Below are 14,139 nucleotides of genomic sequence, written 5' to 3' on the forward strand. Positions count from 1 at the left end.
GGAGATATGTCAATAAATAATTGTTACATATTAATTTGATATTTTATCTTATTGTTTTGGACTTTTGAAAAATAATTTGACAAAACTGTGGCAGGTCTTTTCAGCAGTCTTGGGTGGCCTGCAATGTGTGTGGTGGTCAATTCTAATCCCCCCGTGGCAGGCAAGGCAGCAGGGAACATCAGAAATGACAGGGCAGCAAGGGACTAAAGAGATAGGACTCCTTGTTTCCTAAGGGATAGCCCTTTTGGCTACATGAAAATGATTCCTTGCCACTCAAAACCATCAAAGGAAGAAAGACTTTTCAAAACCATGTATCTTTCAACAGGTGTATTTTTAAAAACTATACATACCAGAAGTTGATTCCACTCTCCCCCTAAGCCCATATCTGAATCTTCTGGATTCTTTCATTGTTACATCCCAAACTGACCAATTTTTTTTCCTCAGTTTGTAATTGACATAAGAAAACTGGATTGATAGGCTTGCTCCTTGTCCAAATTAAATGGTATATGTCTTCCAAAGGAATACAAAATAATTCTATTCATTACATTGTTTTCCCGATATAATAAAAAAATTATTAGGATACACTGCCCCACCTTGGGGTCCATCCTTTCATTGTTCCCTACCAACTGAAAGTTATAGAGGACTCAGCAACCCAAGATTTACACTTAGGGAGCCCTCTGCCAACTACATTTGGAGACTCTGGGGTCCCCATGGATGAAGGTGGCAGGCAATTAATGAGAATTGGCTCCAAAGTGCCATCAGGTATAAAAGCTGTGCATAAACATGAGAGTCACATCTTCCACCAGGTCTCCAGATGTCACTGATAATTGAGCTTATTCCTGAATGTTGAAGAGTCACGACCAAAAATTTCAAGGTGTTCAAGATTCAAGGAACGTCCTTCAGCGAGGCCCCTCCTCTCCTCCACCTTATTTTTAAAAATACTTTTATATAAGCTAGGTCTATTTAAATTAACTGTCAAAGGCCGCCAAAAGAGGTAAGCTTGAAGAGTGTGTGGATGAATGAATGCTGGAGCTGTAGGAAAGGGTGGCAACAGCCTTCTATGGCTGAATTTCCACATGAGCCCAAATTTTATTCATTACTAGCTGTCCTGGTCTAACTCCTTCTCCCTTCTTGATAGTTGCCTGGCTGAGTCAGGGGCCCCCCAAAAGACAAGACCCAGATAATCAACTCGATTTGTCATATCCCAAGTTGACTTGGATGATAGCTAAATGATAGTCACTAATGAATAATGAATTTTTCAAGTGGTAGGTTTTTCCCCATTTTAGAAAAAATGATGTGACAAGAGTGTAGCTGTTTGAGGAATAGAAAAGTCATTTAAGGACAAAAAGAAGGTAAAAAGAACTTATGAATAATCAATACATTATGGGTAGAAAAAAAACTGGCACTTTTCAAAGTGGAAAGCAAAATAGTATTGAAGAAAACTAGATTTTCCATAACTTCAATAGCACTTCATTTTCCAAATATGTATTCTTTTAAATGATTAAGGTTCTTAACAATCCAGAATAAAAGAAGCAAGGAGTAAAAGAAAATAAATCTTTCCAAATGCAAAATTTGCAATATTGAAACTAGCCAACAAAAACACAGGATCACTTGGAACCAGCTCTTGGCCATAATTAAATTAGAATGTGTTTAAATTCTTAATGGCATGGTATTTTACACTGGGTTTGAAATATACACCTAAACACTCCAGCCATCATGAGTTATTAATATAAAGTGCCCAATAACTGGAGAAGTATTGCAGCATATTATCACTCCTCCCTGGCTAATGAAACCAATCATCCTCTCTAGTGTTTTAGCCACACGAACCAGAATCACTCTCCTTGTAGCTTGAAAGTTTTCAGAAAGCATCGAAGCAGCTAAAAGGCAGTCTTTTTGCCTGATGAAACAACCTTGAAATAAGTGTTAGGTTGTTTTTCCTGAAATGTGTGTGTGTGTTCTTTTTAAGCTTTCTACCTGTCCGCTTCTCTGCATGGAGTAAAAATCCATTTGGAGCCCAAGAGACACAAACAGCATGACCACAGTTTACTAATTGTTATCTGGAAGCCTCTGTATGAGAGGAAGATCAGTTTAGAAAGCTAAATCTGCCTGTTGAGTTATTGAGCTTATTTTGATAATGATTTGCTGAAGTAGATGTATTAAATCGCCCTCGGTAATAGGTTATGGAAGCCTGTTGAATTCAAACTGGTAAGAAATAGTGTAGGCATGAAGCAGCTGTACGATTAAAATTTTAATTAAAATTAGGGCTGGCTAAACTCTTAAACTAGCCGGATTCATGGGCTTGCATTGGGGCTCAGGGCTTTGGCAAGAACTGTGGTCTCTCCTCTCTAGACGTTTTGGCATGGACCCAGGGCAGTTATGCCCAATGTGTTTCAGTGTGCTCTACCCATTGGACTAATGATCCTCCTAATCATTAGGCCTGGCCCTGTAAAGCAATCTTCATAAAAATAGGTGCCAGAGAGTGACAGAGTCAGAATGGACAAAATATTGCCAATCCTGTAAGAATGGGGGATTGCTAGCAGCTTTCTCACCATGGGGAAAAGCTGAATTGATCTTAGAAGCCTCTCACAAGCTTTGTCAACTAATAGAGAAGAAGGGTCATTATCTAAGGAGGAGGATTTAGGATCCAGAATGGAATTTCATGCCACATAAACATTTTTGAGATAATAAATAGGAATGCAATTTGATAGATCAAAGACTTGCTAATGACCAAACCCAGACCATGGCTAGATTTTGTCCAAGACCCCCTTGGGAAGCCCAGAGACTGACAGAAGAGAGGGGAAGCAGAAGCGTGTTGGGGGCGGAGGGGTGACACAGGGGAGTCAGAAGATGAGGTGAGCCATGTTCAGAGAGTCCTCAGGTTAAAACAGAAGGACCTGGTTGACCACCAGATTTTAGGGATGAGCACAGAGCTAAAAGTACAAGGCCAAACTGAGAAATCAGAAGCTAGATGGGAAAGAACCAAGCAGATATGGAGGAGCTAAGTAAATAACAGAAATGAGCAAGTTCAAGGCAATTGCTGTCATTGGAGCTGCAGGTTAAAGTCTCATTTTCTACCCCTGAAACCAAGAGCACACTGTATGTTAGCTAACTTGACAATAAGTTATATTTAAAAAAAAAAAAAAACCAAAATTAGAATAACTTGTATTAAAGGTTACATTAACTATAACTTGTATTAAGATAACACCAACCCATCGCTATTGTGTATTTTCTGTAAAAGCTGATTAAATTTATTTTTTTTAGAAAGTAATGAACTTATAGAGTGAATCTAGTTGAAATAACAGATTTGTTTTTAGTGTTGTGAGTAGCAGAATTTTTCATTCAATTTTGTTGTTGTTTAGAAGTTCATGGGAAATGAAAACAAATAAAAATTTTAAATAAAAACAAGTCTCAGGGTCTCTGGGTGGCTCAGTCAGTTAAGCATCCAACTCCAGCTCAGGTCATGATCTCACGGTTCACGAGTTCGAGCCCGACATCAGGCTCTGTGATGACACCTCAGAGCATGGAGCCTGCTTTGGATTCTGTCTCCCTCTCTCTCTGCCCTTTCCCTGCGATTTCTCTGTCTCTGTCTCTCCCTCTCTCTCTCAAAAATAAATAAAACATTTAAAAAAATTTGTTAAGTCTCATTTCCATTGGATGTCAGCGGCTCAGGCTTGGTTAGGTCAGGCTCCTTTAAAGGTATAGGGATGGGTGGAAGATTTATATTAATTTTTGAAGGGTTCCTGTCACAATAAAATAACCATTACTCCTACTTATTGAGCATTACTCCATGTTGGATATTATTTTAGGGTCTTTTATTTATATTAGATTAAATATTAATAACAACAATAGTGAAAACTACCATTAATTGAGCATTTATATGTGTCCAGAACTGTGCCAAATGCTCTAAATACATTCTTGTTATTTATTCCTGCAACATCTCTGCAATGTTGCCATTGGTTTATTATTTTTATGTTACATGTGGGGAAACTGAGGCTCAGAGAAGTTAAGGAACTTGTCCAAGTTCACATAAGTTGGAATAGTAGAGCCAGCATTTGAATATTTTTTTGTCTGAATATAAAACTCAGGCTGTTTCCCAAGGTTGAGTGATAGTGTAGGCAACAGGGACAGGAAGACTGATAGATACGATACAGAATGTGACAGTGACAACCTATTAAGCTCAACAGTTTTGAGGTTATAAAGGCATTTACCCTTATAACCATTCATTGTTCCAAGTGATCCATTAATACAATAACTATTTGGACACTTAGGATTGCAAACGATAATCATGAACAAGAAGAAGAAAGAGGAGGAGGAAGAGATAATGATGATGATGGCAGGACCACGATGATGAAGATTATGATGATACCAATGATTAAAGAAGTTATAACCATCTTTATGTTCAGACAGAGCTATATGGTCACCTATGGGGCACACTTTAAATGGTACCTCCAATGTCTTCCCACCTATTTCCACTTAATAATATGTAAAATCCCTCCAAAGTTGTCACAGAACTTTCTTTCCATGGTTAGAGACAACGTTTAAAGATAGCCCTAAGACAGGTAGCTGTCCTAAATTTACCTGAAGGTATATAAAATATCAAAAACCATCTCTGAGAAATGCTTTGGATAAAGACAGAATGATAACAAGGATAAAGGAGTGGGATAGAAGTAGAATGATCCAAGGTAAGGAAGGAAATAGCCATTCAGTTCATGAGCACTTATTGAGCAATTCTATGACTCGAGCATTTAAGAGCTATTCCCCATCTTCAAGTGTGGAAACTGAGGCTCAGAGAGGTCAAAAAATTAATAGCGGTCCAGCCAATGTCTGAATCCAAAGCCAGTTTTCTTTTTGTTCAGCCTAGGGTGGTGAAAGCCAAAGGCCTCAGAGACTTCAAAAGTAAATAGATGAAACTCTCTGATGAAACAGCAAGACCATATCATGTATGGATCTCTCCAACACCACAGGCCTTGGACCAACACCAAGGTCCAAAAACAACTCTCTGGCTTCAGAATTTGATTCCTGAAGCTGCCGGTGGCCATTCCTAGTTCTGATCACGGAATTCGCGTAAGGGATAGAGGCCTTTTTCATGGGTTGGGACACAGAAACTCATAAATTATCATACAGAAAGTCATAAATATGCATGTTGGTCTCCAAGTTTTGTAACCAGTCCAACTCAAATCTGCATGAGACGCTTTAATAACAAAATGTCAATTGAATTCCATATAGTGATAAATCTCTCCTCCACCAAAAGAAAGAAAAACCCAACTGCTACCTGTGAGTGCGCAGGGAGCCAGGGGGCCAGGCCGTGCCCACAGGAGGATTACTGACGTTTCCCTATCCTTCACCGACCTGGGCCACTTCCTTCGCTGACCCTCTCTTCCTCACAACCTCCTCTTTTGATGTGCTCAAGCTGTGTCTAGGGAGAGACACGCTAATCCCTTCTGAACAACTTGTGGCTTGGTCCCTCAACTGTAATCCCTTCAGTTGAGGAAGCGATGCCTCCAACCATTGCAGCTACAAAATGTACGTGGAACTTGACTTTCGCAATTAGCACAGAGAAAGTGGAGAAAGCACATAACTGCAAAATACAGAGTACCGACAATAGCTCGCGTCTGATTTTATTGCATTTTTCCCCAAAATTTACCTAAGTAAAGAGAAGTTAAAATATTGCTCTTAAAGAAAGAGGGCACAGATCCCATGAATATTAACAAGAGGTAACCAGGTGGTCTCACAAAGGCTTAGTGAATGTGCTAAACAATCCTTTGAGGAGGTATTTAAGTCATCACAGTTGGCACTAATTATAAAAGGAAACCATGTCTTTTTCTTTCTTTAAGACTTAGGAGAAATGCAACCATTTCAGCACATGCCAGAAATAAGTTAACTAGATCCTGACTTTCATTACCATGCCTCATTCCCCAAACACAGATTTCATCTTAGAAACTGTTATGAGCTCAATTGTGTTCCCTCCAAAATTTATACGCTGAAGTCTTAACCCCTAATACCTCAGGAGGTGACTGTATTTAAATATATGGTCTTTAAAGAGGCAAAGAAGCTAACACGAGGTCATTGGGGTGGACTCTAGTCCCACATGACCCGTGTCTTATGGGAAGAGGAGATTAGGACACAAAACTGCACAGAGGAAAGGCTGTGTGAAGACATTTGAGAGACGATGGCCATCTACATGCCAAGGAGAGAAGCCTCCAATAGAAGCAATCCTACTGACACTTGATCTCAGATTTCTAGCTGCCAGAATTGTGAGAAAATACATTCGTGTTGTTTAAACCACCTCATCTGCAGTACTCTGCTACGGAGGTCCCAGCAAACTCATACAGAATCCAGAACTGTAGATGTTTGGCATGGATAAATCTAGGACAGTTCAGCTGAAATAAATCTGCAATACGCTTGCTTGCTTCCCATGATTATTTCCATTCAACCCTCAAAGCCAACGAAAGAAAGAGCACTGCCATCCTAGAACTGGGTGAAATAACATCTTTCCCAAAGTCCTGAGACTCCAGGGACAAGATGGAATTAGGTGGGTAAAGAGTTCATGTGTTTGCCCTAGTACCTAACAAATTCTACTAGTCATAATGAAATAAAGAGTCTTTCTCCCCCGACCAATGCAGCAGCCTCCTTAGTGGTTACCCACCCCTCCATCCTTTCCCCTCCAATCCATTCTCAGAGGAGTAAAGTGATTTTCTCAACATTCAGAAATTCTCTGGTTTAAAAGCCTCCAATGCTTTTTGCATGGCACCCGGAATAAAATCCAAACTGCTTAGTGTGGCCTAGAGAGCCCTCCAGGATCCAGCCCGTGCTGTCTCTCCACCTCGAGCCTGAGGCACTTTCCGCCTTGCACACACACCTCCTAGCATTTTCTGCTCTTTGAACAGGCTAAGCTCTTTCCTGCTCCAGGAAGAGCATGCCTTGGCTATGACTACCTCAAAGAGACATTCGCCAACCACCCTTCTAAAATACCTGTCATTCTTCATCCGACCCATGCTTAATTTCTCACCAGCAAGGATTATAATTTGTACGTATTTCATTTACTCTTCTGTGTACTTTCTTTATCTCTAACCAGGAGGTCAAGGACTCTGCCCTTGGTTTAACACCATTACAGTTCCATGGTTGGATGAATGAATGGATAAGAAACACAGTGGGGGAAAGCACTTCATAAGCTCTAAGGCGATATATACATGCAAAGTATAATTAGTAGATTTGAAAGCCTATGAAAGCAGAACCTGTGTCTTCTTTTCTTCCCACACCTCATTCCCTCAGTTAAAGGTAAGTGAATTAATTAATTTAGTCATCATTACCTGAAAATGATGTGATGCATGAACTATCATATCCAATAACTTATTATTTATAGCCACGTATGGGCTCTAAAATAATTTCATGTATTTTATCTCATGTAATCTTCACCACTTCCTTGGGAGTAGGTGTTGTTACTCCCATTTTACTGAAGGGGAAACTGAGGCTGGGGTGCTAAGGAAACTGTTCTAGCCTATACAGACAATAGGTGGTAGGACCAAGACTCTCACTAGCCCACTGAGATCATCTCCACCGAATTCCTTAGTAATTATGCTCCTGGGCCAATGGCAACCAATGACAGATGCAGGTAGGAAGACCCAGGCTCATGTAAAAAGAGATTGCTCTGCAGGTTCATTTGGCAGCAGGGAAAAGACTCTGAGAATGAGCTTTTTTTGAGCCACTAAGGAAAGGTTTTCCTTTGTACTGTTTTTCCCTTTAACATATCACTTCTAGAACCTGAGTATATTTTGCTATTACAGTCACAAGTATTCTGGTCTTCATTCTATTTCGAGGCAAATTTCTCCAGAAACTATTTTGCTCTTTATAATATAGTATTAGAGGCGCCTGGCTGGCCCAGTCAGTTAAGCGTCGACTTCTGCTCAAGTCATGATCTCACAACTCGTGAGTTCGAACCCTGCATGGGGCTCTGTGCTGACAGCTCAGAGCCTGGAGCCTGCTTCGGATTCCTTCCCTCTCTCTCTCTACCCCTCCCCTACTCACACTCACACTCTTTCTTTCTCTTAAAAAATAAACAAACATTAAGAAAAAAATTAACGTATTATACAGTTGACAGATGAAAAATTATATTATTATATCTTCTGGGGTTAGCTTTTCCATATACTGAATTCGGTATTTTTTTTTCCCAGTTCTGTGAATATTATTTTACTCACTAAACATAAACATGTATATAATGCTGTTATTATCAAACCAACATTCATAACATTATATTCTCTCTTATAATGACATTTACAAAATAATTTTGCTAAAAAATGGATTCTGTGGTCAAAGTTGAAAGACATGAGAAAAATACGTATGACTCAAATAATGGCCAGGGTTAATATCTCGAGTATAAAAAAATTCCAAATGAATAGGGAAAAAGTTCAATGTAAAAATGAGCCCCCCAAGGGGTGTCTGGGTGGCTCAATCAGTTAATTATCTGACTTTGGCTCAGGTCATGATCTCCTATCAGACTCTATGCTGATGGCTCAGAGCCCGGAGCCTGCTTCAGATTCCGTGTCTCCCTCTCTCTCTGCCCCGCCCCCAACTCGCACTCTGTCTCTCTCTGTCTCTCAAAACTGAATAAACACTAAAAAAATTTTAATAAAAAATGAGCCCCAAAATACGAATAAGAGTTCACAAAACATAGGAAATTATATAGTTAACAAACAACAATGACACAATATCATTAACACTTTAATGCACATTACAGCAGTAGCTGCCAAAAATATTGGTAGAAACTTTAAAAGCTAAGGACAACCTTATAAGCCAAAATATTTTGAGGTGTCAATTAGTACAATCATTTTGGAGGGTAATTTTACAGCATCCATTTAAATTTAAAATGAGTACTGATGTCTTCCATTTCTAGGACTACATCTTCTTGAAATACAAGCGTAATTTTATGTTAGTGTAATAGAAAATTGTATTCAAATAATTTTAGTTCAACACATAAATATCACTTGCACCCACGTATTTGATATTAGGTCCCTGGCCCATACTGGACACAAGTTTTCATTTGGAAGATGTGCTCAATAAGAACTGAGGAAAGGCTCTCTAATAAGCTGTTATTGATTGGGATTGAAAAGATCCTCCAACTGACAAATCCCTAAGAACATTCAAAGAAACTGTTACCATGTTCTTCAGGAATGCTGTCCTCCCCTTAAAACACAGTATAATGGAAAAAAATAGCCAATCTGGAGTCAGTCATACGTGAGTTCTAATTCTTTTTTTTTTTTTTTGGTAAGTTCTAATTTCTGTTCTGATGCTTGCCAGCTATGAGACTTTAGCTTTCTAAGCCTAGGTTTCCATATTCACTAGATACATGTAAAAAACTAATATCTTAAAAAAAAACTCAGATCTCAGTTGTCTGTTGGTTGGAAAAAAATAAATAATAGCTGTATATCACCCAGCAAATTCACAGCACATACGACACACTCAACAAATACTAGTCCCCATCTGCTCCTGCAATCTATAGGTCAAGGCTCCGTGTAGAAAGGAAGAGAAAGCTAGGAGCAGACAACTCTTTACCGTTCTAGGATTCATTACTAATTCATCTTCCTATGCTTGCTCAGCACCTGTTATGAGGACGCAGCTCTTGATTCTATAGGTGCAAATATACAACACACATATCCTGTCATGCAAACTGGGACAAGAGACTTCCTCATAAACACCTATGGAGAAAACAACTGACTCTCCTTTTTTTTTTTAGCAAGAATAATAACTGAAAATGGCCTAATTGATGAGAAGAATACTGAGAGTTTAATATGTGCCAGGCTCTATTTATTCTGTTCACCTCATGTGGATTATCCCATTTAATCTTTTCAAACTTGTAATGCAGGTTTTAATATTGCAGGTCTTACTGGTAAGAGGTCTTAGTGACCCAAAGGTTTAGATATAAGTGACATGTATTGGGCCCCAGTTCAGAGCAAGCAATGCTAAAATATATTCCCCTGGTTCTATAAAGATGGATACAAATCAGTATGATTCAGGAGGAATGCTTCATCAAGAAAAATAAAAACTATTACTTGGTCAAAGCCCAGAATTTGAACAGTTCATCATAACGTGAATGACACCTGACTTACATCAGAGTCTGCCCAACAGGACAGCCAATTGAGAATCTCTGTAAAAGAGACGCACATGTTTCATGGATCCTTTTCATGGACCATGAACCAATATCCTGGTCCAGAATAGATCAATAGATCATCTGTTCATTCAATAAGTTTTTGTGATTAACTCCTGTGAGCCAGGTACTATTCTGAACACTGAGAATACGGCAGTGAACTAAACAACAACAAAATATATATATATACATATATATATATATACATATATATATATACACATATATATGTATATATATACACACATATATATACATATATGTGTGTATATATATATGTATATATACATATACATGTATATATATGTGTATATATACATATACATGTATATATGTGTATATATACATATACATGTATATATATGTGTATATATACACACATATATATGTATATATACACATATATACATATATGTATATACACATATATACACATATATATGTGTATATATATACATATATATGTGTGTGTATATACATATATATATATATATATATATATATTTGCATGGATGTAGAGACTACTAAACAAATAAGCACAATACGCACTTCCGTTGATGAAAATTGCTATGCAGAAAAATACAGCAGGGGCAGGGAATTAGGAACTCTGACTGGAACAGGGAAGAGGGGGGCAAAGCAGGTCTACCCGTTGCCCATAACCTCAAAAGCTCGGGAAGGTCACTCTGATTCTCCAGGGGAGTAAATGCACCAAAGCATTCTGCCTGAGGAAAAATAAACAGAAAAGGAATAGACATAATGAAGAAACAAATAGGTATATTAGTGTTTTTATGCCAGGTTTTGGTGTAAGGTTCCGATTAGTACTGTAAACACAATATTGTATGAGTTATCTGCCTTGTAAAGTGTTTAAAATATTTACAAGAATATGACAAATTAGACTTATAATTTTAATTAAATATGTAGAAATATTATATTTAACCAGTAATCACTGTGTACATGTTTTCAAAACTGGCATTTGTTAAATTAATGACTTTTTATTCATTCGTTGTATAAACAGTATATAAAGAGAGAAATGTGTAGCTTTTAAATACTCATTGATAGATAAATTCGTAAGATTAATAAAATGAACATGAAAAATGTGAAAAGAGAACTGAGTCTTTCTCTCTATGAACCAAAGTCCCTCAAACATATGACACATGAGAAAACTGAGGCCTGGGGAAGATAAGTAACCCACCCTTGTTCAGAGTCCATGGCTTGTGAGTAACGAAGTCACTGAAGGTTTGACTATGACCATGACATCAATAGTCTCCCAAAAATTATATTAAATGTTTAATGTGTATAGCATAGGACCTGGCACAGAGTGGGCACTTGATATAGCTTTCCTCCTGACCCCAGTTTAAATCAAACTGTAATCAGGGTAATCCATAATACCACCCAAAACTCACACACACACATGCACACGCATGCATGTGCACCTCATTCAAACAGCATGAGGTAGCCCCAAGAAAGAACCTCCCTCTGTTCCTTTCCCTCCCAGCTCTTACGAATTCAGACCTCTCGGAATACAAATACAAACACTCACCTGATTTGCTGTAGTCATTTCACTCATTAAAATGAACTGAGTGGGCAACTCATCGATGGCTTGGTGGCTGTGGTGGGCAGTGGGAAAGATGGCCCCTCAATGAACCACACCTCCCTCTCTTTATAACCTTGGGTAATCACCTCCTATGGAACCTGGCCCATTCCCGTGACTCACTCACAACCAACAGAATGAGGAGAACTGATCCCACAGGACTTTGAAAGACAAATTAGAAAAAGCCTAAAAGTATATACCTACACCTGGTCTCCTGGAGCACTGGCTCTGGGAGAAAACCAACCACCACATGAGAAGTCTGATTACCGTGAGATGCCGGTGCTTTGAGGAAGTCTAAGCTAACCATGGGTTGAGGTTGCTGGAGACAGAGATGGCCCAACAGCCCCCACCAGGTGCTCCAGGCTGAGAGCTGGCAGTGTGTGTGATAAAGCCCTCAGGTGCCTCCAGCCTCAGCCACCATCTGACTACAACCGCATGAGGGTCCCCAACGAGCAAAAATTGCCCAGCTGAACCCATCAAGCCCCAGAACCGTGGGGTCACGAAAAGTCATTGTAAACCAGTGCATTTTGGACTGTTGTTTCTTTTTCTAAAAATTTTTTTATACTGCAATGGATACACAGTGATCACCCTGCAAGCATTCCATTTGCCATTTCTCAATGTATTTTTTAGTTAATAAACACTGTGTTTTCCTAGATATTAACTAGCCATCCATAATGTCCAGTCAGCATGCACTTTTCCTCCTCCATCCATATTCAGAATAGTAATAACATACACTTTATCTAATATTTCAAATTACCACCTATCATAACACCCAGACAAAGAATATGTTCTTTCTCCTCTTCCAGGAAATGGTTGAAAAATGAACTTAATAATGAACATTTTCCAAGCAACATTCTACTCCAGAACTCACGGGAGTTATAAAATAACCCGAAACTCAGAGGGTGAAATGGCTCACCTTTTAAATTCTTTATATCGTGAAGTCTTTGATTTAAATCATTATTAAAAAAAAAATCAAATCACACAGTGCTCTTAATAAAGCATTATTATTTCAGGAAAAAGGCTAAAACTTTCCAAATGCAAATGTTTCGCTGGAGTAGAGTCTTAAAAGATTCTAGGACATTAGCAAAGACATGGGTTGCTTTGCTATTACAAGTCTAGGCTACAATATCACTGGAACCAAATTCCTGTCAGATTAGTCTTTACTCAAAATGAATGTTTGTAATTATGAAATGAAATAAGTTTTAATTTGAATTGCCTAAAAAGGGGAAACCAAATATTGTGTAATTACAGGAGAAGAAATTTGAGATGGAAAACAAGATAGTGTTATTTACAAGCAACAAGGCTTTTATGGGATTATGGGGCTTTAATGTGCATATTTGTAGGATTTGGGTGGCAGAATTTGGAACTCAAATATTTTTCATCAGCATTTATTTACAGTCTGCATGCAAGAAATGGAATCCCAGACACATCTGATATTGGGCTTATTTAAACCTTTTATATCCCCACTAAATCTGAAAAGACTCAAATGTTAGCCACACATAATGGAAGTAATCGTGGAGTGTGTGATAAAATAAGTATTTGAAAACCACATGCAACTTTTAGGCTCAAATCCAGAACTGTAAAATCCACCTAGAGACATAATGAGCCTGACTCTCCTTGGAGAGGGAAAAGAGCGAGGAGGAAAGTGTTCCCTTATTCTCCCCGCACAGCTCCTGGCCCCTGAATGCAGTCCACAAATGGCCTGTAACTGCTTTACTGCAAAGGTGCCCACAAGCACCATTTTGCTTCTCTGTAGGGCGGCCATTTCTTATCCTCCCCCAAACTGTGACTTCGGAGACTTTCTGTCTTTAGCTTACATTTCCCCTGTCCCCTTCTGAAGCCCCACTGCTCCCACCCCAGGTCTGTCTCAGTTATTGTCCCCACAGCCTGCACCGTTCAGGCTTGGTAGCCCCAAACTTTACTCCTCGACTTTTTCTGGGACAAAGCCTTCAAACCGAGGATTTCCTTCCTCTGGCAGGGACAAACTAATTTACACTCTTGCACCCTTCCCAGAGATACTGCCTCCTTACAAGGTATGGCAAAGACAGTTCACAGTTTGCCAGATGTTTTTGTTCCTCTTCCTGTACTGCATTAATGTGACTGCAATGTGGTTGCCCAGGCAGGCACTCTATTTCCCAGACTCCCTTGTGGTCAGGTATGGCCCCGTGAACGAGTTCTGGCCGATGAAACAGAGCCAGAAATGGTAAGTGCTACTGTAAGTCTGACTCATGAACATCTCCCATACAGCTCCTCTCCACGCTCTTTTCCCCAGTCAGCTGGATGGAAGGGAGATGACCCCTGGGGTGATTTGGCAAATCTCCAACAATCTGGGTCCCTGAATGACTTAATGGAAGACAGCCAGCCACCGTGGGCACATAGTTGCCCTTCAAATGTGGTTAAAGAGAAA

The sequence above is a fragment of the Panthera uncia genome (genome assembly GCF_023721935.1).
Source record: "Panthera uncia isolate 11264 chromosome C1 unlocalized genomic scaffold, Puncia_PCG_1.0 HiC_scaffold_3, whole genome shotgun sequence".
NCBI classification, from domain to species: domain Eukaryota; kingdom Metazoa; phylum Chordata; class Mammalia; order Carnivora; family Felidae; genus Panthera; species Panthera uncia.